This window comes from Bos mutus, chromosome 8 (genome assembly GCF_027580195.1).
Source record: "Bos mutus isolate GX-2022 chromosome 8, NWIPB_WYAK_1.1, whole genome shotgun sequence".
Lineage (NCBI taxonomy): Eukaryota > Metazoa > Chordata > Mammalia > Artiodactyla > Bovidae > Bos > Bos mutus.
In genome coordinates, this window is record NC_091624.1 from 72731510 (window position 1) to 72757730 (window position 26221).

General features: G+C 39.6%; 1 protein-coding gene across 2 annotated transcripts in view; it reads left to right on the top strand.

The window, feature by feature from the left end:
- Positions 1-12166: 12166 nt before the first annotated feature.
- Positions 12167-26221, top strand: part of JAK2 (Janus kinase 2) — a 124254-nt gene continuing 110199 nt past the window's right edge. The window contains exons 1-2 of one of the 2 annotated variants that reach the window (XM_070375849.1): positions 12167-12857; positions 13163-13242. The gene's annotated coding sequence lies outside the window, so the exon portion shown is untranslated. The remainder of the gene's footprint in view (positions 12858-13162; positions 13243-26221) is intronic. The other variant, XM_005891362.3, reaches the window with a different exon arrangement.

Consider the following 26221-nt stretch of genomic DNA (forward strand, 5'->3'; position numbering starts at 1 on the left):
AATGCTATTCAATTTAAATTCATTGCATTATAACAATGTAATCTTAATAAAATTAGAGGTTCCTATATGGTCTAGGCATTATAAAGTAACTGTATTCAAACAAATCAAGTCGATAACCAAGAATAATTAGAGAGAAAATATGAGTTTTTTTTAAGGGAATGAAATTGTAACCAATATATAACATAAAGCAAAATGTTTGACATTCTCTTTGCCATCTATCTCTTATTTCCTTCCACATACTACATAAACCTGAAATAAAGATTTCTTCTTTTCATTCATCCCTCAAGTCAGGTACTGTACCTGGGCCTCACACATCTTTTGTCTTTCCCGCCTTCTGTGCATGACTTGTTTGTTATTATTGTCAGCCTAAGCTCTCTGGCTTACTTTTTTATTTCTCACTTAAGCCACTACTTGGATTCTATGCAATTGTGGTTTGTTTGGTGTTTTGTTTAGTTTTGTTGAGTGGAGAAAACTTTATTGTAGGGCTAAACAAGGAGACGGAGAAGGCAATGGCACCCCACTCCAGTACTCTTGCCTGGAAAATCCCACGGACGGAGGAGCCTGGTAGGCTGCAGTCCATGGGGTCGCTAAGAGTCAGACACGACTGAGCGACTTCACTTTCACTTTTCACTTTCATGCATTGGAGAAGGAAATGGCAACCCACTCCAGTGTTCTTGCCTGGAGAATCCCAGGGACAGAGGAGCCTGGGCTCCTCCTCCAGCCTGGGCTGCCGTCTATGGGATTGCACAGAGTTGGACATGACTGAAGCAACTTAGCAGCAGCAGCAAGCAAGGAGAATGTGGTGGCTTAGGCTCAAAAACCTGAACTCATGTAATAGTAGTTATTAAACTTTAGTGTGCCTCAGAATCATGAAATTCTTGTTTAGAACACAAGTGACTCACCTCCAGAGTTTGATACATGAGATCTGGATTGGGGCTCAAGAATTTACATTTCTAACAAATTCCCAGTTAGTACTGTTACTGCTGGTCCAAAACATTTTGAGAACTACAATATACTCTACAATATATACCCTACAATATAGGAATATCTGGCAGCTGTTCCAGCAAATAATTTATTCCTGGGTAAGAAGCCTTTGTTATACCCTGTATATAAATAACATTAGATGACTTCCTTATATGGTAATACAAAGCTTAAGAATTTATGAGTCATCTTCTGTCAGCATATTTAACATCCAGTAGGTAGGGATATGTGTCTGATAGACCCTGGTATAATGCACAAAGAATAAAGGAAATGTTATTTTTAGCTTGATTACGTATAAAGGAGACAGAAAAGTGGGGTTGGTATGAAGCTCTGAAGCCAGGTTCTCTGAGATTTGGTCCTGCCTCTGCAGAATTTCTGGAAGACCCTGGGAAAGTTAGTCTCTTGTGTCTCAATTTCTTTCTTTTGAAATGAAGATAACGGAAGTAGCCATCTGTAGTTGTCATGTGGCTCAAATGATTTACTGTGTATAAAGCTTTTGAAGAATGACTGGTGTGTTGCACACACTCTGACGTTACTTATTACCATCAGGAATTTGTTGTCTTCTCTATTTTACCTCATGAGCTTCCCTGGTGGCTCAGATGGTAAAGAATCTGCACTGCAGGAGACCTGGGTTCTATCCATGTAGGGAAGATACCCTGGAGAAGGGAATGGCAACCTTCTCCAGTAGTCTTGCCTGGAGAATTCCATGGACAGAGGTGCCTGGTGAGCTATAGTCCATGGGGTCACAAAGAATCAGACATGACTAAGTGACTAACATTATGTTATCTCATTCAAACCTAAAGCTAATTCTTTTAAAAGGTAGGCACCCATGTTATTCTCATTGAGAAGACTAGGAAACAGAAGTTCAGAAAGGTTAAATAAAGAACCCCCAGCTGGTAAAATCTCTGGCCTTGTGTTATTTCACCAGTGTTTTCCCAAAGGAATCATTTTCTCCCATAAGAAGGATGATACAAGGAAGTTAATTTCAAAAGTACATCTGAATGTAATTGAAAAATTATTGGGCTGGCCAAAAAGTTCATTCAGATTTTCCTGTAACATCATATGGAAAAACATGAATGAACTTTTGGGCCAACCCAATACTTGCTTGATCAGGATGGTTGGTGGAAAACTAGAACAAAAAAATTCATAATTCATATGAAAACACAAAAGACCCTGAATAGCCAAAGCAATCTTGAGAAAGAAGAATGGAGCTGGGGAAATCAATCTTCTTGACTTCAGACTATACTACAAAGCTTCAGTCATCAAGACAGTGTGGTACTGGCACAAAAACAGAAATATAGAACAATGGAACAAGGTAGAAAGCCCAGAGATAAACCCACACACCTATGGGCAACTTATTTTTGATAAAGAAAGCAAGAATATACAATGGGGAAAAGATAGTCTCTTCAATAAGTGATGCTGGGAAAACTGGAAAGCTATGTGTAAAAGAATGAAATTAGAACACTTCCTAACACCATACACAAAGATAAACTCAAAATGAATTAAAGACTTAAAAATGCAAAATAAGAAACTATAAAACTCTTAGAGGAAAATGTAGATGTTGAGGTCCTTTAATGGACCGGAACCTGGTGGTTTGGAGTCAACGATGAGAAAGTGAAAGAAGGAGAGAGGCTAATATTTCCTGGGTTACGCAGCTGGCTTTTGAGTTCCAGGAAATCAGCCAGAAATAGACAGATAGAGAGAGAGAAAGAAAGAAAGAAAGACATGGGGACCCAAGCTCTGATGGAGCAAAGGTGTTTTAATCAACATGGTGTGGGCATATATACTGTAGTTATTCTCAACAGAGATAAAGATTAAAATTCCAGACTTACAAAACGTGGGCAATCCATATTAAAGAAAGAGAGAGTTGTTAACAATAACTTTTACTGTATGGTTCACAAGAAGGAAGAGGGTATTTATCACCATATTGAAAAACTAACGAAGGAAATGCTTGGATCCCTCAGCCCCAGGAGAGGCTTGCCTCTCCTCTTAATTCCTGAATATTCAGGAATTAATAAGGAACAGAGGATTCCTGACAGATCCAAGATAGCACACAGGAAGCCTCCTGTTAAATGCTTCCTGACACATAGATAGAACAGTCTATGACATAAATCACAGCAAGATCCTCTATGATCCACCTCCTAGAGTAATGGAAATAAAAACAACAATGAACAGGTGGAACCTGATTAAACTTAAAAGATTTTTCACAGCAAAGGAAACTATAAACAAGGTGAAAAGAAAACCCTCAGAATGGGAGAAATAATAGCAAATGAAACAACTGACAAAGGAGTAATTTTCAAAATATATAAGCAGCTTATGGAACTCAATACCAGAAAAACAAACAACCCAGTCAAAAAGTGGGCAAAAGGCCTAAACAGACATTTATCCAAAGAAGACATACAAATGACTAATAAACAAATGACAAGATGCTCAACATCGCTCATTATTAGAGGAATGCAAATGAAAACTACAATGAGATACCACCTCACACTGGTCAGAGTGGCCATCACCAAGAAATCTATAAACAATACATGTTGGAGAGGATGTGGAGAAAAGGGAATCCTCTTACACTGTTGGTGGGAATGTAAGTTGATATAGGCACTATGAAGACAGTATGATGATTCCATAAAAAACTAGGAATAAAAGTACCATATGGCCCAACAATTCCACTACTGGGTATATATCCTGAGAAAATCATAATTGAAAAAGACACATGTATCCCAATGTTCGTTGCAGCACTATTTACAGTAGCTAGGACTTGGAAGTGACCTAGATGTCCGTCAACAGATGAACGGATAAAGAAGTGGTGATACATACATACAGTGGAATATACTCAGCCATAAAAGGAAAACATTTGAGTCAGCGCTAATGAGATGAATGAACCTAGAGCTTATTGTACAGAGTGAAGTAAGTCAGAAAGAGAAAAACAAATGTCGTAGTTTAACACATATATATGGAATCTAGAAGGATGGTACTGATGAACGTATTTGCAGGGCAGCAATGGAGACTCAGGTATAGAAAACAGACTTACGGACACAGGAGACAGGGAAGGAGAGGGTGGGACAAATGGAGAGAGTAGCATGGAAACAAACACTGTCAAATGTAAAGTGGATTGCCAGTGGAAATTTGCTGTATGACTCAGGGAACTCAAACTGGGGCTCTTTGACACTCTAGAGAGGTGGGATAAGGTGAGAGGTGGGAGGGAGGTTCAAGAAGGAGGGGACATATGTATACCTGTGGCTGATTCATGTTGATGAATGGCGGAAACCAACACAATATTGTAAAGCAATTATCTTTCGATAAAAAATAAATTAAAAAAGGATGGTTGGTGAATTTTACAATCTAATGTTGTTATTTCCACTTTAAAATAGATTAAAGACAAATCATGGAGGCAAGGGTAGAATAGTAACACACTAGTGAGTGTCTAACATTTGCAGACTACCTGTCATATAATAGGTTTTTATAAATATTTGTTGATCTATTGGAATGAATGTTGTTTGGAATTAAAATGATCTAAAATTAAAGATTCATAATATCCAGAGTAGGCGAGATTATAGAGAAAAGGGCATTGATATAGTACTGTGAGGTTTTTGAAGTCAATTTGGCAAAAGCCACCAAATTTTAAATATGTATTTCCTTTGACCCAGAGAGTCTAATCGTCTATCCGCAGGAATACTTTTGTGCCCATAGAGCATGTACAATGATTCTTAAATTTAGCACTATTTGTAATTGTGAAAATTACAAATCAAAATGTTTGTAACTGGGAGAATTATTTAGTAAGTTATGATTACCTATTTTATTGGACACTATATAAAAGTTAAAAAGAATGATGGAAAGCAATAAATATTGAAAGATCTCCAGGAAATGTTAAGTAAAAAGAACTATAACAGAAAAAAGTACAGAATTATCCATTTTGTTTATAGAGTTCAAAACTAAAATCTATAGGAAATAAGTAGGAAAATGCTTAGATAAAATTCTGAAAAGTTATATCACAAATAGTTATAGGTGTTTACCTCTGAGAAGTGAAAAGGGCTAGAAACAGAGGATCAAGAAGAACTTCATATCATATGCTTGATATGATGATCCACATTAGTTGGATTTACCACAAGTAGTATGTATTAATGTTTACTTTGGGATCAAAAAAGAAAAAAGTAGCTTGCTCAAGAAATATAAGCACTTAAATGAGGGCAACCGATGCTGAAATGCACAAGATAAGCTTTCACAAGCTTTAAAACATGTCTATTCCAGTAATTAGCAGTTATTTTTTAAAATTTCCAAAATTATCATTCCAACTAAAAACTTGATCACTTGTACTGCTGTTGATTCCCAGAACATTTCCTGTGAGAAGTAAAGAGCTGAATTGGCAGCTGAGTGGAAAGCACACAGTACTAAAATTCTTATAGCCTTAGAGTACCTAGCCAAGAGCATTTGCCTGGGGACTATTACATCATTTCATGCTTGATTTATAGCAGATTAAGGTGACAGTGGAAAAAAACCCAAATGAAACCAAAACTCCAACAAACAAAAACACCATTATACAGAAAGAGAAACCAAAGACATAGCATTTGTTTTTTTCTCCAAATGAATGGTTATATCAGTGTTCAGTGGGAGACAGTATTAGGTGTGGATGAAAGAAGAAAGTTATTTTCCTGGTTTTCCTCAGTTTCAGTTTGAGAAATGTAGCATGGTATATTAGTTTCTTTGACTGCTGAAACAAAATGTCATAAACCGGAGGCTTAAAACAAACAGAAACTTACTATTTCACAGTTTTGGAGGCTAGAAGCCCAAAATCAAGGTATTGGGAGTGCCATGCTCTCTCCAAAGCCTCTAGGGAGGATTTCTTCCTTGCCTCTTTTAGTTTCTGGTAGCCCCGAGTGTTCCTTGGGCTGTACATGTATCACTCCAGTCTCTGCCTCCCTTTCACATGGTTGTTTTTTCTGTGTTGTCTCTGTCTTCTATACTCTTAAGGACTCTGGTCTGTTGGATTAGGGTCCACCCTAATGACCTCGTTTTAACCTAATTACAAACGAAGACCCCATTTCCATATGTCACAGGTACAGGAGATTAGGACTTAAACATAACTTTTGGGGGAACAGAATTCAACCTGTAACAATGGATTCAAGTGTGATCAATTATTAATAACAGTCATTTAAAATATATGGCATTTGCCTAAGTCTGATAAGACTGATTCAGTAGACTTTAAAGCACCTCATAGTCATTCAATTCGAATAATCTCAACAATAGTCAAAAAAGACATAGGTGACTTAAAAGCATTTTTTTTTCAGGTAAAAAATTTTAGACATAGGTCACTGTGATAGATCTTAGGTCTCAAAGAGAACTGAGAGGACAGAAACGTCGATAAAGCAAGACTACCTGAAAGAAGGAGCTCTCTTAGCACCAGGTGCCCCTGTGAGGAGGGAAACACTGGTTTTCCCTGTGGCTAATTCTCATGATGTAGAGATAAAGGAGCACAAGCTCAAAACCTTAGGAAGAGAAGGCATCAAAGGAAAGAAAAAGAGGAAAAAAAAGATGTAGTTAAAGATGAATTATGGATGTTGGAGGTATATAACCAGTTGGGAGTCAAAGTTAAAATGGAGAACTATGTCATTTATCATTTTCTGGTTCATTTATATATTTCATAGGTAAAACTGAAATTCAGAGTATTTAACCACATTATTAAGATGCTTTAATATCAAATCAAATCTTCCTTTAGTCAGTAGTGTAAGTAGAATGGAGTGACCACAACATTACTGTGGCTGTGGCCCAGAAAACTCACAAAGTTATTAAGTTACAGAGAAAGTAGAGTGAAGCGATTGAGAAAAGAAAACTAAACAGTAGTGATAGGAGGTATCTTTATTTTCTGCTAACCCATGGATTCTGTGTAATGCCTTAGATTGTGGCTAATACTTATACAGTTATGCTTGACTTTATGATTGAAGATAGAATTCCAAAATTGCTTGGTAAATTTGATTTTTAAATGACATGCAGTTCAGCACAGGGAATATAGCCAATGCTTTATAATAACTACAAATGGAGTATTATCTACAAAAATTTTGAATCACAAAGAAAGAAATGAAAGGTATCATATGACCAAAAAAAAAAAAACATACATTTTCCCTGTTGTAATTTGAGTGTTGGTTTTTTTTTTTTAATATTTTCTTCTTATCAATCTACTATAATCCAGGTTATTTCATGGTGAATACTCTGACTCTACCAGATCTGGTAAAAGTTAAAAGGAGAAATTTGTCATAAGGAAGTTTCAAGATACCAGATACAGGAAGTTTCTTTGGGCCGTGTAAGGAAGAGGAAGCCGAAAACCTAAGAGAATTCATTCTTGGTACACTGTCTTTTTTTCCCCAAAGCAAGTCAGCTTTCTGTGCAACTCCACATACATGAATACAGAAGAAATCTTACAACTTTAGAGCATGGGTAACTTACTCTAAAAGAACAAATAAATCTGAGCAACTGTCTTTGAATCCTAGTTCCAAATTCCTCAGGAGGGAGACCATGAATGATTCAGTTTGACTCATGGTGTAATCAAGTTATGGGGGACAGGGTCGAAAACCATAAAACAGGGGCTACAGGCTGACTACTCTGGGTGTAGAGGACATCTCTCAATGAAAGAGGGCAAAATCCTTAATCTAAATAAGGACACAGGAATTAGCACTCTATAAACTAATAATTTTCCAATGAGTCAACTCTTCTCATGAGGTGCCAAAGTATTGGAGTTTCAGCTTTAGCGTCATTCCTTCCAAAGAAATCCCAGGGCTGATCTTCAGAATGGACTGGTTGGATCTCCTTGCAGTCCAAGGGACTCTCAAGAGTCTTCTCCAACACCAAAGTTCAAGCTGGGAGGGTTTGGGGGGAGGAGGAGAAGGGGACGACAGAGGATGAGATGGCTGGATGGCATCACTGACTCGATGGACGTGAGTCTGAGTGAACTCCGGGAGTTGGTGATGGACAAGGAGGCCTGGTGTGCTGCAATTCATGGGGTTGCAAAGAGTCAGACACGACTGAGCGACTGAACTGAACTGAACTGAAACTAATAATTGTTTCCCAGGTGGCTCAGTGGTAAAGAATCCACCTGCTAAGCAGGAGATGTGGGTTCAGTCTCTGGATGACAAAGATCTCCTGGAGAAGGAAATGGCAACCCAGGTATTCTTGCTTGGGGAATTACATGGACAGGAGAGCCTTGCAGGCTACAGTCCATGGGGTTGCAATAGAGGGCAGACACAATTTAGCGACTAAACAACAACAAACTAATAATTAGGCCGGGGATTTCTATTCTTAAGGGTGAATGTTGGTATGGATCTTTTTATAAAGAAACATATTTTTAGTGAATTGGTACTACAAATGTTTTAAGTTAAAATTTTATTGTAAAGTAGAGCATAATTCGGAGAAGGAAATGGTAACCCACTCCAGTATTCTTGTCTAGAGAGTCCTGTGGACAGAGGAGCTTGGTGGGCTGCCATCTATGGGGTTACACAGAGTCGGACACGACTGAAGTGACTTAGCAGCAGCAGCAGAATTATATAATAGATGCTTTGCAAAATAATCATTTTTACCTGAAGGAGGTTATTTATTCCTGGCTTACAGATGGGGAAATTAGTTTTTATGCACCAATATTAAACTTATCCAGTTATCTCAAGGGAAAGAGGGACCTGCTTACCAGGAACACCTGTTTCTTTGAGACTATAATGAAGGATGAAAGGATTCATTTAGAGATATAATTAAATGCAGAGGAAATTTTGAAAAAAAAATTTGCCATATCCAGCCAGACTTTGAAATGAATTGTCCTAAAATATATGAATAATTCAAAGTAAAACAACATTGCTTGCTTGTCTGTCTACCTGATTCACACTCCTGACTTTGTCTTTTGGCATATATTACTAGACCTGGGGTAAATCAGCCTCTTTCCATAGCTCTTTTTTTGATACCTTCAGAAGAGTAAATCTCTATCCTGGAAGGAAACAAACTAATTTGTGGATTTATACCCAGTCTTTTGCTTGGGCCTGTTTCCTGTTCCAAGGGGAATAACTTTCCTATATCTTTTTCTGCTCTTAAGAGTGTTTTCATTATTTCATCAGCTAATGGCATAATTTATTTTTATACAAATGCAGATCTTTGCGTTTATCTCTATTACAACTCAGCCCTTATCATTCTTGCCCACACAGTTCCATGTCATGCAATAAAGTGTGACAAATGCTTCAGGATTATGAGAAAATCCAACATTTTGGCGATATATATAAGTTGTCCCTATCAAAACCATAATAGGCATTTAATAACTGTGCTAAGGGTTTAAAGTATTTTTTCATCTAAGCTTCAAAACAACTCTTCAAGCAAGATATTCTTATCCTCATTATACTGATCAGGAAATGGAAGCTTGGAAAATTTAAATGACTTCCTTGGTGAAAAGAGTAGTTGAAACCTGGGTCAGCCAGATTCCCTGAACCATGGATTTCTAACCTTTGCATCAAAACCACTTAAGGACTTTGTCGTTGTTCAGTTTCTCAGTTGTGCCTGACTCCTTGCAATCCCTCGAACTGCAGCACGCTAGGCTTCCTGTCCTTCTCTATCTCCCAGAGTCTGCTCAAACTCATATCCATTTAGTTGGTGATGCCATCCAACCATTTCATCCTCTGTCGCCCCCTTCTCCTTTTGCCCTCAATCTTTCCCAGCATCAGGGTCTTTTCCAATGAGTTAGCTCTTCGCCTCAGATGGCCAAAGTATTGGAGCTTCAGCTTCAGTACCAGTCCTTCTGATGAATATTCAGGGCTGATTTCCTTTAGGATCGACTGGTTTGATCTCTGTGCTGTCCAAGGGACTCTCAAAAGTCTTCTCCAGCACTGCAGTTGGAAAGCATCAATTTTTCGGCGCTCAGCCTTTGTTACGGTATAAAAAGAAGTAAATGCCAAAGCTCCATCCCACATGTACTGTCAGTCTTGTTGCAGGCTTGGGTTGAGGAGTGACAGTCAAGAACCAGTGCCACCGTATTCTATTACAATGGGATAACAGAACTTGTGGCACAACACCCCATACTTGACAATTGACTGCTGATTTTTACTTCTAGCTATGACCTATAATCAGTTTTGAATCTAAATGTATTACCATCTAACCGAATTCACACTTTTTGTTTTTCCATATTGTGTGAAAGAATGTCTTGAAAGACTTAGATGTCTTGGAATTTTCTTTTATCATATCAAAGAATAGAGGAAACTTTCTGAAATATTTGCCCTGGGAGCAAATTTCCAGCTATGTCACTACCAGAGATCACATAAAACATTAAAAAAGTTGCTACAGAGTGAAAAGAGCTAAACATTCCAGGGTAATATTGGCTTAAAATCATAGTATCTTGGTGAAGAGAGAGGCTTTCACTATCAGAATGACAGTAAGTAAGTCACTTTATCTCTCTGTGTGGGTAGATTGATTTCTCAAGTTTATAAGCCTATGACTAATATAGTTCCCTTGTCAACCCTCTCTTCCCTATCCAAATCACTAATATAAAAAAGAATGCTTTCCTCCACAAGACACCCTCAATATCCACTAGTTCTAAATGGCTTTTCCCTGCAAATAGGCAGTGGACAGTAACAGATACCATGCCTGGTTGAATAAACATATCATTGCAAAATTCAGAAATGTTATTTACTACAATGACTGTATCTGTACTGTTTAGAGTTCTTAAACAGATTTTGTTTTGTTTTTTTCCCCTCTTAAAGAGAATGCTTCCATTTCCACAGTTCAGATACTTTTCATTTTAACTCTAATGTTAAGGTCACCCTCAGCACTTTATGTTCTTCGTGTGGGTCTGTGTTCTGGTTTCTAATCTAGTTAACAGTTTTGTTTGCTGGGGGAACTCTCATGATAGTTCCTGCTTGTAATTTCAGCCTTAGTATTCTAAGCAGATTTTAGATTTGCTGTTGTGTCACAACTCGTATTTGCAATTTCTTTTAGAAACTAAACAGCAACAACAAAGCACTCTCCAGCATATTTTGCTTGTAAGACGGGAGCCATAGGAATGCAATTCCCCAGTATATCCCTTCTTAGGCGAAAACAGGGCTCCAGTTCATTATTTAAAGAAGCCAGTGTGGATTCAAGTCATTTCCTAGCCTGCTATCATTTGCTCAAAGACCTTTTGCAATGGGTCTTACGTAAGAAGAAATGCAGGAGTTGCTTTGGTGAGATTTAAAGGAACAATTAAGTACAAGCTAGACCTGAATTGCAGCATCATTTGTATGGTGAAACGGGGGCTATAAATGTATCTGTTTTTTCAGATTGACAAAAGGCTAATGATGAGTGAAAAAGGCCCGACATAGTTGGATTACAGGCTCCTTCTTTGACCTCACCTCTTACCGTTGCCCCTTCCTTTACTGTTCTTCAGCCACACTGACCTCTTTCCTGGTCCTTGAACTTGCCAAGCACATTCCCTTCTTAGGGTCTTTGTCTTTGCTACTGTTTCTGCATGAAACTGTCTTCACAGATAGCCACAGGACTGGCTCATTCTCCTTCTTCAGATCTCCACTCAAATGTTACTCTGGGAGGTCTTTCCTGGCCATTCTAACTAAAATAGCACACTGCCTCCCCACTTCCTGCTCCTTTACTTTTCCTAGTGGCAATTATACTCTTGCACGTTATAAATTTAAGGCTTTTTTTTTTTTTTTGTCGCTTTATCAGAATACAAGCTCCAGTAGGGCAAGGGGTATGTGGGTTGTGTTCACATAGCATCTTTGGGGTCCTACCAAGAATGGCAAACAGTAGGTGCTCAGTAAATATTTGTTGACCCAATGAATGAGGCTCTTCGGGATGGTGGAAATTGTTTCTCGTTTGCCTGGCACTGCCGCCAGTCCGCAGGCATCTGGGCACCTCATCCCACCCTCATTTCTTTCCAGCAGAAGTGACTGATTGGAATCAGACTCCCATAACTGCACTGGCGCGAAACGCTGCGTTAGGAACGCGTTGCACCAAACCCTCGGCCTAGCGACCAGGGCAAGTCTCTCTGCGGTGCCAGGTTGTGCGCAGGGGAGACCCTACCCGGCCAGGCTGACTCACTCCCAGCCGCCTCCACGGCGGGCGGCGGCCACGCACACGCCCATCTGCGGAGGGCCCGGCCCAGCTCAAGTTCCCCGCCCGCTCACGCCCAGGGGCCACCACGGGAATCTCCGAGCACGCCAGTTCGTTTCCCGAGAAGCCCAGGTTCTGTGTAGCCAGTCGTCGGCCGCCCCCGGCGCGCGTCGGTGAAAGCGCAGCCTGGGTGGAGCGGCGCACGCGCAGTCCGGGGGTGCGCGCCAGGCGCCGGCCCTGCACCTAGGCGGTCTCTGCAGTGAACAAGACGCCAGACCCGAGGCCAACTGGGAGGCTGAGTCGGACGTAAATAGGACGTCCCAGCCAGTGTCGCCTGCGGCGCTGAGAAGACGGTGTGACTCCGGAGAGGGTGGAGACGACGACTGTGACGGGCTTCCCGGTTCCCCAAAGTGGGAGTGGTGTGGGTTGCAGGAAGGAGAGAGGAAGAGGAGCCGGAGCGGGCCGCAGCGGCCGACGCTAACGGCCTTCCTGAGCGCTGACAGGCTGGGCCCGCGTCCTGCTCGCTCCACAGTGCGCGCCGCCGCCTCGGGCCCTCGGCCCCTGGGTCCGGACTTGGTGGCAGAGCGTCGGGGCGGAGGGCTTCTGTTGCAGCGCAGGGAAAGGCCAGATCTTCGCCGCCGAGGGATGTGAGTGAGAGCCGAACCCGCACGGGAGGGCCCCCGAGGTCTCAGCCTGGCGGATACTCGGACCTTTGCCTGCTCCAGGGGCTTCGCAGACTGTGGCCAGCCGGAGGCACCGGGTAAGAGCAGTCCCCTCGGGCTTGGGGGCGCGTCGTCGTCACCACATCCTTGCGGCGGGTGAGTGTTATTGCTGCCTGGGCTCCAGGTGGAGGGCACCAGTTGTCTCTCTCGTCCTTTCCACCCCGATCTCCCCTTCCCCCCGCTAGTGTCGGTAAACTCGGCAAGAAAATCCTCCTTTTTAGAAGGAAACCTCGGACGGAGTGTCTTTCTGTTGATATTTGCATCCTTATGTGCCTGATACTCCTCCTCCCCTTTACTTATCTCTCTTTAAAATTTTCTAGACATCTGAACAGCCTAGAAAAGAGCATCTATTTCCCCTGGATTTCTGCGGTAGTAACTGCCGCTTTTTTTTTTTCTTTTAGGTTTCAGAAGCAGGCAAGGCAACAAGATGTGATCTGTTTCTCTTCTGCAGAAGAGGCCCTTCCATCCCCTTTCCCCGAAGGTGGGTAAGCGATCCTGACTGCAGTCCTTTTTCTCTGCAGTAAAGACGAGGGTGTCTTGAGGTGTGAGTCCGTGCGTAGGAAGGTTGGAAGCGTGTGTCGACAGGCAGGGCTCATTGTTGCTTACTTCTTTGAAAATGGCAGTGCTGAACTTGGAATGAACTTGGAGGGTAGTTCTGGGCTTTATTGTTATTCTTTAAGAAACAGTCGTTATTTGTTTCTCTGCTGACCGTACATTGTTTTTCTTTGCAGAGAAAACGTCATCCAATACCCTTTCTCCTCAAGCAACCAAAGATTCTTAATCTTTGAGGGAGGAACATTTTCAAGTAATAAGAGATACTTATTGAGAGGACACGTTAGCTGCTCTTGCTGGGGTTTCTGCTACCGCATAGAATGCTTCCTGGGCAGTTTTATCTGCTTAAGTTTACTTTGTCGGTTGAATTTACCCATTTTGCTTTCCGGTGGTTATTAATCTGTCCGGAGGAACTCTCTTTTCTCTGAATGAAAGGACAGAGGCAGCTGAGTATGTCATAGAGGGGAGGAGAAATGTGGAGGAGGAAACTGCAAGTGGGAATAAGTGATGACGATTGGTTTTGGTTTCATAATAGTTTTGTTGGGCTACTGCAGGTATTCTGATATAACACCCAACGGATATTAAGATGAATAATCAACCTTTTTCCTCCCTTTCCCTTCCCCCTTTACCACTTGGGTATGAGAATCCCTTGCTCCTGTGTGCGCGTATCTTTTAATATGTAACATATCTGCAAACTGGATGTGTCCAGCATTTGCCTTAACATGTATTTACCTGTACAGGAAAACTACAGTACTTGCTGACTAGATAAGCATACAATACTTGTTTCTTTCTCTGAGTGTCCTACGTTTGGAGTATTTAGCATGTTTTAGGAACCCATTAAAGAAGAGTTTGCTTCATTTGCTGGTTTTTCCTAGTGATTTGAGACACGTGTCTCAGGTATAGGAAGGGAACATGGTTTTCTTCTCTACTTCAACTGGCTGTTGCTGAAAGATGAGATGCTTTTTAGACCAAATAGGGAAGGACCTTGACTTTGGGGTCAGTTCTGGGTTTGAATTCTGGTGTTCCTGCCTTTTAATAGTGTTATTTAAAATCTCTTTGAGCCTCACTTTCTTATAAGATTGTTGTGGAGTTTGAATAAAATTACGCATGCAAAGTAGTACATTGCTTGGCTACTGTGAAAGTCATGGCTTTTCTCTTGACTGGGTAGGCATAGAAAGGATGTTAGAGAAGGGCAGGATGACTGCATAAGGTGATCTGCCAGTGACCAGTGTTTCTTCCTTTTTAGTCTAAGGAGAAAAAGGACTTTTATATCTTGAACTGGTTAAGTGGTCTTAGAGCCTTCTTATGGGGAGGTTTGACCCTTATCATCTCTCCTCACCCCCCTGCCCCCTGCATTTGTCCTGCCCCTACCTGCTGTTGTGCTGCCCTCTTGTGGTTAACCACGTTAATAAGAATTTTCTTTTGCTCCGCTCCCATTTTTTTTTCTTCTTTCTTTTCTTTTTAGGCCCCTTCCCTTTGCTCCCAGTTTCTCAAACTGTGCTGGGGTGCCCCAGGGTGCCATTGAACTCAGGCTTGAACTGATAATTTGAGGTAGTTCACAGTTTCAACATTAGATTGACACATTCCTTTCTACAATGTCATGTTTTTGCAAAGCTGTACTTTTAAAGGTTGCTCTGATAAAAAGCAACTACTGTATGAAACAGAATACTGGAATGTGATGTTGTCAAGTTTGATTCCAAGTTTGAGAATTTATACAGTGTCCAACAAACACTAAATTATAAGGACATTAACACTTACGTGGTTTGAAACCACCCCCACTTAAGTATTTCTTTTGGTCTGGGGGTGCTATGAAAAAATTACTAAGTCTAAGGATTCCCTAAATGGAGAAAGTTTGGAAGCCTTTGCCTTAGTTTTTGGTTGGCTTTCTGATAAAAAAATTTAATGGAAAAACTGCATTTTTAAATGTTGGTCACTAATTGATTCCCTTTCCCACCGAAGTTATTGGTACAATTATTGATACAAAGTTAGTACCAGCTGATCACGGCTTCGTATGTTTACTCTCCTATTTAATATCTTCATAGCTACTATCTAGTTCCTTTATTTCACACTGATCCTATTGCTTGTCATTCTGATTATTTTCTAGTTTCTCCAGTACTGGTTTTCTATTAGTATTTTTGACCATCTCCTTAAACTTAACTTTGCCCCAAATGAAAATCATCTTCTTATACCCCTTTGTAATTTCCTTCTCTCTGTTGGCCATATAAGCTTTAAATTAGACATAATCTTTAAACTGCCTCTTTCGTTTATCTCACGTACTAATCCATTCACCATGTCCTATTCATATTTCTTTTGTCATCCATACCTTTGCTTCTCCCACTTTTACTACCTAAATCCCAGGACTCATCCTCAGCCTAGAATATTGTAACTCATATCAACCCCTTTGAATCCAGCATCTCTTCCTTCTATAAATACCACTCTGATACTCCTTTTTATGGCACTCTCTTGCTCCCAAATCCTCAGTGGCCTCCCACATTCCACCTATTAAGTTGAGCTTCTTTTTCCTGGCTTTCAAAATATTATGTCATCAGTCCCTGCCCCGTTTATTCAGTTTTGTCTAAGGACCTTCAGCAAGCATCCTCTGCTCTAGTATTGCAAGCTGTGTCTCATACTTCCTAATAACAGCTAAGCTTATTCTGTTTTTTAACTTTCACACGTTTTCCATCCTTCTTCCAGTAAGTCCAGTTCTGCACCCTACTGCACGAGTCACTAGGTGTGGAATAACTCAGCAGAGCCTCAGTCTCCTCATCTGAAAACTGAGAATTGTACTTTTTCTGTAAGCTTGTAGTGAGAATTAAGAGAGTTGATACATGAAAAACCCTCAGGAATAGGGCCCGGCACATTAAGGACTCCCAGACATAAAGTAAACTCCTTTAACAATAAACTATTGTCATAATTATACAATGCTCTGAATATAATAAGCTATTATTATTACAACAGTTTATTACCACTGCTGCTAAGTTAAAAGTTCCACTTCATTCGTGAAATTGTTTCTCACTAACTATTGCTTTTTTCCTCTCTTACAGTTCTATAGTTCTTTTAGTCTTAGCATATCATCACATAGTTTAATTATATATCATATTTTGGTTGTTTGATAATTATTTCTCTGTTAGCCACATCTTTTCAAGTTGATTGTGTATGCATTGAGAAACAGAATTTAGATTAAACTCACACACATACAAACCCACAATGCTGAGTACATGTGGAACATTCAAGAAATGCTGTGTATTAAAAAGGAATTTTAGGCCATTACCAGACAAATATTTATTCATATCTACAACGTAAAGGTACTTTGCTATAGATCCACAAAAGGTGCAGAAAAATGTAAAGCAGGTTCTTTTCCTTGAGGACTTATAATGTAATAGGGGAGATAGGAAAATAATAAAAGTTATATATCTCAGATACCATATAAAGTTGAAGTGAGCAGACAAAGATCCAGAGAAGAGGTAGAATCAAAACTGGGCAGAACTTGATTTTACAAAAGAGGAAGGAACTTGTATAGGAAGAAAAGGCAAAATAAGCAGGACAGGATCAGAGAACAGTACATAACAAGTTGACTGAAATGAAGGTTTCTGTCAGAGAGTAGAAAGAAATCAGGTGAAAATGTTTGGGATTAGATGGATGGATGTCTTTAAGTGCAGGGTTAGAAGAGTATATTTTGATTCATAGGTAATAGACAAGCTTTAAAGGTTCACAATGAGAAAAAACTTGCTTAAAAAAAGTATTTTAAGAAAATCACAGTGGCACCAGAGCTGGGTAGAGTATGAGGTGGAAAGAGAAGTCATAGACCTAGGAAAATCACCTAGGCCTGAGGAAATGAGGATTTGAATTTAGTAAAAATAAGCCTGGAGAGATGTCACACAAGACTTTGTTCTGGACTGGATAAGAAAGGAAGATGTAGTGGGGGGAAGGAGAGGAGTAATTAGAGATGACTGAAGTTTTGATCCACAGTGATAAGAAATTAGAGTGTCGAAACTCTTAAGCTATATGAGAACATGTGCATTAGGAAACCTAGAGAGGTTTAAAAATATGGCCAAAGTTACTCATTTAGTTGGTGACAAAAAAAAGAACAAGGGTTTAATTAATGACTGTACTGACAGAAATAGGTATGAACTATTAGCTAGTTGAAGGGGTACAGACATCTGGGCTTGTAGTTTGGATTTGTTGAGTTTGAGGTGACAGTGAGATAAGCAAGTACAGACATATCACCAGACTGTGGGACAATGTGAATAGAACCTAGTAAAGAAATTTAAGGCTGAAATTATTGTGCTTAGAGAGAAAAGCAGGGGATCTGAGATTGAGCCTTGGGAACTGCACATAATTGGAGAGTGAGTGAAAGAAGAGGAATTGGCAAAGGTGACAAGGACAGGGCAGGTAATTTGAGAGGCAAGTGAGTGGGAAGGTTAAGGTGTGAGTGTTTATCAAGTTGATCATGGTTGATCACTGCCAAAAAGTGAGAAGAATCAGAATTGAAAAAGGTCTTATAAATGTTTACTGGTGTTTTTCCTAATATAAAACCTAGAAAAGCAGAAGAAAGAAGAAAATTGCTTATGGTTTTCCCATACATAATTAACCACTGCTATTATTTTGTTCTCTCTAGTATAACAACCTTTGGATTTGATTTTTGGTTGATTGACGGAGACTTTTTTTCAAAGCTGTCCATCCCTGGGACTAATGATGAGAATTTTAGACATAATAAAGACCAGAAGGTAGTTTTTGAAAGAGTGTTTGTCATTTATCTGTGTCCTCTCATATTGTACTACATAGACGCCCATATTTCTTATGGGCATTAGCCCTGCATTTGTGTTATGTGAATGAGTGGACATTAAGTGGTTAGCGTTAAGGCATTTAGTGGTCTGTCAGGGTAGACAAATGACTGTTGGTGCAGTTGTATTGGTAAGATCTGGATAAAATGATAAGGGTATTAATTGCTAAAAGGAAAGAGAAATTCTTATAGATAACTTGGAATACTGAAGGTAGCAAATTTTAGGAGTATTCAGATTAGGAGAATTGGAAAGGGTAAAAGTGTTATCTGTTTTTGAAACCTGTATGATGTAGCTACTCTGGAGGTGACTGAAGTAGAGATAGTCCATGGGCTATTTGTTTTGCTTGAATGCATATTTTTATCTTCCCAAGAACATTTTTCTGCCTTCTTTGTTGATATCAGTCCTCGAGAATAGGGCATTCATTATTGATTACTAAATTATTTTAGTTTAATAAATTCTGATTATGCAGTATAATTCCATTAGGTAATATTTTTATAATATAAAAGGTAGTATAATGTGAGAAAGTATACTGTTTTGGAAATCGGGATCAAAGACTGAGTGCTGTTAATATGCTGTGTGACTTTGAGCAAATCACATAATCTATGAGTCAATGAGGGAGTTTTTAAAAAATTTAAGAGATAAATGGCTTAAATGTTTGTAACAGAAAAACAGCAGCCTTTTGCCTTTACCCGCTTCTCCCCCCATCTCTTATTTATGTTTGTCAGGAAACCACTTATAAGTCTTATAAGAGTGTCTTCTGGTACTTACCTCTATTTTCTAAATAACACAACCTACCATCAATAGACCCTCTCCTCCAATTCTGTATCTGTGTCTGTACTCTGCCCTTTCCCCCCCTTTACAATGTATATGCTATTCAGTGTCCCATCTAAGGTTTCTATTTGGGTAGAAGAACCCATCCCCTTTTACCTTCAAGGACTTTACCATTGTGTTTCTTTCTCTTTTTCTTGCATTCTCCATTTTTTCATCTACTGGATCATTTCCATTAGTATGTATTTTTGTTGCTATTGCTATGACAAACCCATCTGAAAACTTAGTGAAATAAAATAGCTGGTTTATTAGACTCAGATGTTTTGAGTCAGTACTTAAGATCAGGCACATCAGGCATGGTTTGTTTCTACTCTTCAGTGTCTAGGACATCAGTTGGGAAGAGCTGCTGGCGGGGATAATGGGAAGGCAGAGGACTAGAATCATCTGGAGATTTCATCACTCACATGACTGGAAGCTGACACTGGCTGTTTGACTTGAGATCTCATCTCAGGCTCTTCACTGGAGCACGTTATCAATACATGTGGCTTGGACGTCCTTAAAACATCGGGGACTCAGGATACTTGGCTTTCTTACATGACGAGTCAGGGTTTAAGAGTGAGTGTTTCAGTGAACATGGCGAAGGTAGGGTGAGGAATAGACTCTGTTAATCATGTTACTGAACTGGGTTCATTTGCCTGATGTGCAGCAAGACACATGCTGAGATGGAAAGTTTGCAGCAGAGAAAATGTTTACTCACAGGGCACAGCTAAGTGAGAAAACTAGAGAACAAATCTCAAATTTGTCTCCCTAAAGGTGAAGGTTTTGAGATATTTAAGGGATAAAGGAGCAAGGTGGTCTGAGGCATGGGGAAGGGTGATTGGATGCAGGAAAAAGGTATAGTGATTGAAGTTCTCCAAGGAACTGAACTACATGCTTCTTCATGGGGTGCATGTTCAGAAATTGGTGGCATTAGCATGATCTGAGGGTGGAGTTTTTGGCCTTCTGACATCAAAAGGTGATCCATTGAATACTCAGGTAGGCCTAGTTGAATAAGATTGGTGGTCTCAGCTGGTTTGAGCTGGTCAAGATCTAGCTCTGAGTTCCTGAAAAACAACTTAAGCAACCATTATTATAGTGATTCATACATCAAAGGTGTTATCTATGAGAAAGCTATTTGGGAGTTTAGAGATATATTGCTTGGCTAGTGACTGTTAGCTATATGGAGTCTTAAAAAAATTCACTTAGTTATTTTTGACTGTGCTGGGTCTTTGTTGCTTTATTCAGGCTTTCTCTAGTTTCCTTGAGTGGGCTACTCTCCAGCTGCAGTGTACGGGCTTCTCATTGCAGTGGCTTCTCTTGTTGCAGAGCATGGGCTCTACTGCACATAGGCTTCAGTAATTGTGGAATGTGGGCTCAGTAGTTGTGGCTTATGGGCTTGGAGCATGGGCTCAGTAGCTGTGATGCACAGGCTTAGCTGCCCCACCGCATGTGGAATTTTCCCAAATGAGGGATCGAACCAGTGGCCCTTACACAGAAAGGCGGATTCTTAACCACTGGACCACCAGGGAAGTCCTGGAGTTTATTTTTGTATATGGTATTATGATGTTTCTAATTTCATCATTTTACATGTAGCTGTCCAGTTTTCCCAGACCACTTATTGAGGAAACTGTCTTTTCTCCATTGTGTATTCTTGCCGCCTTTGTCATAGATTAGGTGACAGTAAGTGTGTGTCACCTGGTAGATGTTTTGTCAGTGTCCATTTTATGCTGTGCACTGCATATATTCCTGGAGAAGGAAATGGTAACCCACTCCAGTATTCTTGCCTGGAAAATCGCATGGACAGAGGAGCCTGGCAGGCTACAGTCCATGGGGTCACAAAGAGTTGGACACGACTGAGCGACTAAACCACTGCATATATTATTAAGGATAAGTCAGTGGACGTCATCTTTAATATCATGGTATTCTCTTGCCTGAGTATACTAAGGATCCAGATGTAAAGAGAAGTATAACGTGGCAGTGAAATAAAGGCATATACTCATTGAAGAGATTGTTTCTTAGGAACAGTTACAGTAACTTTAAAGTAATTTTTAGATTTTGTTATGCCTTTTAAGAGTTTCCTTTTTTTAAAAAAAATTTTTTTTTCAAGCATGCTTCATTGTGGTCAGTTTTTATAAATGTTCCATATGTGCTCGAAAAATATATTTTAGGTGGAAAGTTGTAACATATTTGTCTTTTTTCTTGTGGATTGTTTGTCTTTTATCAGTTTATGGAGCTCTTTGTGTATTAGAGATATTCTTTGATGAATATGGTCCCCTTTCTCTAGAGAAATAAAAAATTTAATATAATGGATCTTTTTCTTTATTGTGGAGGTAGAAAACTTAAATGACTAAAGTGTCATTAATGAATATAAAGGGGCTTGTTATGGAATATAGTAGGGAGAAGTGGAGATTATGGGGAACTGCCTGTCCTGCCTAAGGCATTGAAATTGAAGTGAGAATAAGAAAACGACTTTATTAGTCAAGGAAAACAGGGACTCAGACACTCAATTTGTGTGACTTTTGTAAAATGGATTTTGAGTTTTCCATTTTGTGTAAGAAAGTTTTTCCATTCCAAGTAAAAGTTCTCTCAAAGATTCTTCCAGTATTTTTATTGTTTTGTTTTTTGCATTAAAAAATTTAATTCATATATAATTTATTATTTATTTATTTTTGGTTGCACTGGATTTCCATTGCTATGCATGGACTTTCTCTAGTTTCAGTGAACAGGGAAATCCCATGGACAGAGAAGCCTGGCAGGTTATTGTCACAGGGTCACAAAGAGTTGGACACAACTTAGTGACTAAACAGCAGCAATATAGTTATAGCATATTTTCTCCAGTTGTACTGTCAGTTATGCCAGTACTTTTTATAAAACTAAATATCCTTTTCTATTGCATAACAATGTCATCAGATTACACTATATACTTAGATTTATTTCTGGATGCTCTTTTGGTTCACTGATCTGTCTAGTGTATACCAGTACTATTTTGGCTAGAATTGTTTTATATGTTCTTTTCCATTATGGTTTATCAACTGTATTCAGTATAATTCCCTGTGCTATACATTGGGACCTTGTTTTTTATCCATTCTAAATGTAATATTTTACATCTACCATCCCCAAACTCTTAGTCCATCACTCTCTCTTCACTCCTCTCCGTTGGCAACCACACATCTGTTCTGTATATCTGTTAGTCTGTTTGGTAGTTGGTTCACTTGAGCCATATTTTAGATTCAACATGTGATACCATATGCTATTGATATTTGTCTTTCTCTTTCTGGCTTATTTCACTTAGCACGATAATCTCTAGTTTTATCCGTGTTAGTGCAAACGGCATTATTTAGTTCTTTTTTATGGCTGAGTAGTATTCCATTGAATATATGTACTGCATCTTCTTTATCCATTCATCTTTTGATGGACATTTAGGTTTCCATGTTTTGGCTGTTGTGAACAGTGCTGCTATGAATACAGGGGTGCATGTACTTTTTAAAAATAAATGTGGAACATTTAATCATGTTTTAATTATTTAGTTATTTTTGACTGTTCTGGGTCTTTGTTGCGGTGTGCAGGCTTTCTCTAGTTGCAGTGAGCAGTGGTACTCTCTAGTTGTGGTGCACAAGCTTCTCCTTGCAGTGGCTTCTCTCGTTGTGGAGCATGGACTGTGAAGTGCTCACGCTTCAGGAGTTGTGGCTTGTGGGCCCTAAAGAGAGGGCTTAGTAATTGTGGCACATAGACTCAGTTGCTCCACAGCATTTGGGATCCTCCTGGACTAGGAATTGAAGCAGGGTCCCCTGCTTTGCTAGGCAGACTTGTGACCACTGGATCATCACAGAGGCCTCTGCATTTATTTTTTTGAATTATAGTTTTGTCCAGGTATAATGCCAGGAATGGAATTTCTGGGTTATATGAGAATACTGTTTTTAGTTTTCTGAGGAACTGTCACACTGTTTTTCATCATGGCTGTTCCAGCTTACTTTCCCACCAACAGTGTAGGAGGATTCCCTTTTCTCCAGCTCCTCTCCAGCATTTGTTATTTGTGACTTAGCAGCAGCAGCAGCAGACTTTTTAATGATGGCCATTCTGACTGGTGTGAGATGGTACCTTATTGTAGTTTTGATTTGCATTTCTGTAATAATTAGTGATGTTGAGCATCTTTCCATGTGCCTACTGGCCATCTGTGGGACATACACATTTTTATATGGTGGGATTCTTGTTACTGTTAAGATACTGTTAAGATACTGTTCCTGTTCATTAATCCAGAGAAAGGGTTATTTTATACTATTACAGCATTTATAAGTGTGTTTCAAATAAAGAGTCTATAAATGCACAAGTAAGAAATATCAGTAAATAGTCAGTGACTTTTTGTGTATCATCTTGGTTTAATGTGTCAACTTCATGGGCTTCCCTGGTGACTCAGTGGTAGAGAACCCACCTGCCAATGCAGGAGATGTGGGTTTGATCCCTGGTCCTGGAAGATCTCCTGGAGAAGAGGATGGCAATCCACTTAAGTATTCTTGCCTGGGAAATCCCATGAATAGAGTTCCCCAAAGAATCAGCCATTACTTAGTGACTGAATGACAACGTCAGTTTCACAAACACTTGCAAGTTTTGGATAATGTAAGTATATAGCAGTTCCCCTCTCTCAACCAAATTACTTTGGTTTTAAAGCATTAAAACCCCTTCTGTTTACAAAATTTAGCCTGAGACTTTAGACTAAACGTGCCACTACATGTGGAGATCCTTACTCTTGATCAGTGATGCTTTTAAGGAAAAATTTTGATTAAAAGGGGAAAATGTGAAATAAAATAGAAACCTCAGCTAAAATTGGGACAGGCCTGTATGGGGAACTCTCAGGCCCTGCCATGCATCTACCCAGGTAAACTGAAAATTGTATGCTTCCATTATTGACATGAAGGGAGTTTCCCGAGTAGTGCAGTTGGTAAAGAATCCACCTTCCAAGTGAAGGAGATGCAAGAGACACGGGCTTGATTCCTGGGTTTGGAAGATCCTCTGGAGAAGGAAATGACAACCCACTCCAGTATTCTTGCCTGGAAAATTCTATGGACAGAGAAGCTTGGCAAGCTATAGTCCATGAGGTCACTAAGAGCTGGACATGATTAAGCATGCACACATGCTATTATTTATACCATTATAACTCCAAAGACATAACCTATTTTAATGTAACCAATGTCCTTAAACTAGCTTTCATTTACCAAAATTTAATCCTGTTGAATAGATCATGTGAACTTGAAAAGCATTTTGGGTTATGTTCTATGATATTTCTTTAATTAATGTAAGTGGTTATTTGTTTTTAAGCAAATTAAATAGAACTCTTTTACAAACAAATTTTAGCAATACCATCTGAAGGTAGAAAAGAAAACAAAACCCACATGTCTACAACACCTATATACACACATGAGCACTCAGATAGATGCAAACAGGAACTGTTTGATTTAAAATTTTAGCCATATGCTGATACAAACCCACAAGAATAATAGATTCAGAATGTATTTGTGTCCTGTAAGGGTCTTTTTAGAGCTGTTTTTGGAGTCAGTTTATTTCTTAGAAGCTTCTGCATGCCAATCAAAAAATGCTTTTTATTGTCTCACAAGAGGTTTGGAATCCTCTTTTTAGGTGGACTTATTTAAAACAAATGTTTCCCCTTTGAACGGGAAGGGTCGCTTACCTAACAAAAGGAAACAGAAAGCAAGTTTTCTCCTAGAGGTTTGGAGTGTATGTCTGCTACCAGAAATCTAGGGCAGCTGTTATTTAACACTTTTCTTCTAAATATTTATCTGCTCAAGTTAACTTCGAAACAGTAATTAGGATTATAGCATTTGAATCTTCAGAGGGTCCAATTTTAAAGGGGTAGGTTTTTGCAGAGGAAGAAAGAGTCATGGAGGTGGGGCCTGAGCACAAAATGGCTGCTGGGATGCAGTCTGAGACAAATGGGTGATCAGGGAAGATACACACGATGGCTCCTGAGACAAAGAAGTTGGGGGAGGGTGAGGTGCAGGAAGCTTCAGAAGCCATTTTGTTCTTTTCTATTTTTTGTTGTTGTTGTTGTTGTTGTTGTTTCATCCAATTTAGAAATGTTATCTTACAAAATGGAAATTTTAGAGTTTTGTGTACATTTGAATTTGTTTTGTTTAATTATAGAATTGTAGTCCTCCACTTTAATCTTAAGCAGACCAAGTTTGGGGAGATTGAAAATTCCCCATACAGCTCATTGTAATTCTGATTACTTATAGTTTGTTCAGGTCACTTACTTAAAAGTGCACATGCTGGGGTCCATGGTTTTTAAACATTAAACTGTCCAGAGTCCTGAAAGGCGGGCTCTGCTTAGAGCATTTAGACGACCAGAATCTGCCCCTCTCCAAAACCCTGCACTACTGCACACTGTAGAAAGCAACTGAGTACTCTTCAAAGTCAGAGCCTCAAACCTGAAAGGACCAAGCCTTTCCAGATACTGAGTTAAGTCAGAAAGCTCAAAATGCAAAAAGAGCAGAGCTTGGAACCTGAGAGGACACTTACTTACCAAACTTCGATGCGTGAAACAGGGCTCTCAAAGCTGATGCACTGGGACAACCCAGAGGGATCGGATGGGGAGGGAGGTGGGATGGGGGGTTTGGGACAGGGGGACACATGTATACCAGTGGCTGATTCATGTCAATGTATGACAAAAACCACCACAGTGTTGTAAAGTAGTTAGCCTCCAATTAAAAAAAAAAAAAAAAAAAACTGGCAGTAGCTCATGGAAGTGATGAGCAAAAGGGGCTTGGTGTTGGTACCTTGCTTGATTCCAGGATTCATTGTCTCAGGGTTCACCTGCTTTGGGTCCCACTTCTGACACCAAAAATGTCAGCTTTAATTATACAATTGCCATTTATTTTACCAGCAAAGTTGGTTTATTTGGAAAGAGCCAAAGGAATTGCAGTTTTTGAAATGCAAGCTATGGTGAACCATGGGCAAATTTAGATAACAAAGAAGGGGAACTTACTTTTATAAGGTAAAAGGGGAACTTTTTAGAGGGACTCTGTTAACCAAAGAGTCTGTTGGCAGAAGCTGGAAATTCAGAGTATGGCAGATTCTCATTGGTGGGCATCTGTAGCCTGATTGGCTGGGCTGTCATGGAGCAGAGAGAATTTTTCTTCCCGCTGGTTAGTAAAGTAGAGGCACCTTTCTGTCAGAAATGTAGGCATGTCTTTTCCTGCTTGGAGCAATGGATGATGCATGGTAGCGCCTAAGAGCTCCCTCTACAGGCTGTTCCTACTCCAAATTTAGCTGAGATTTCTTTAGTTAATTACACACTTAATGTAA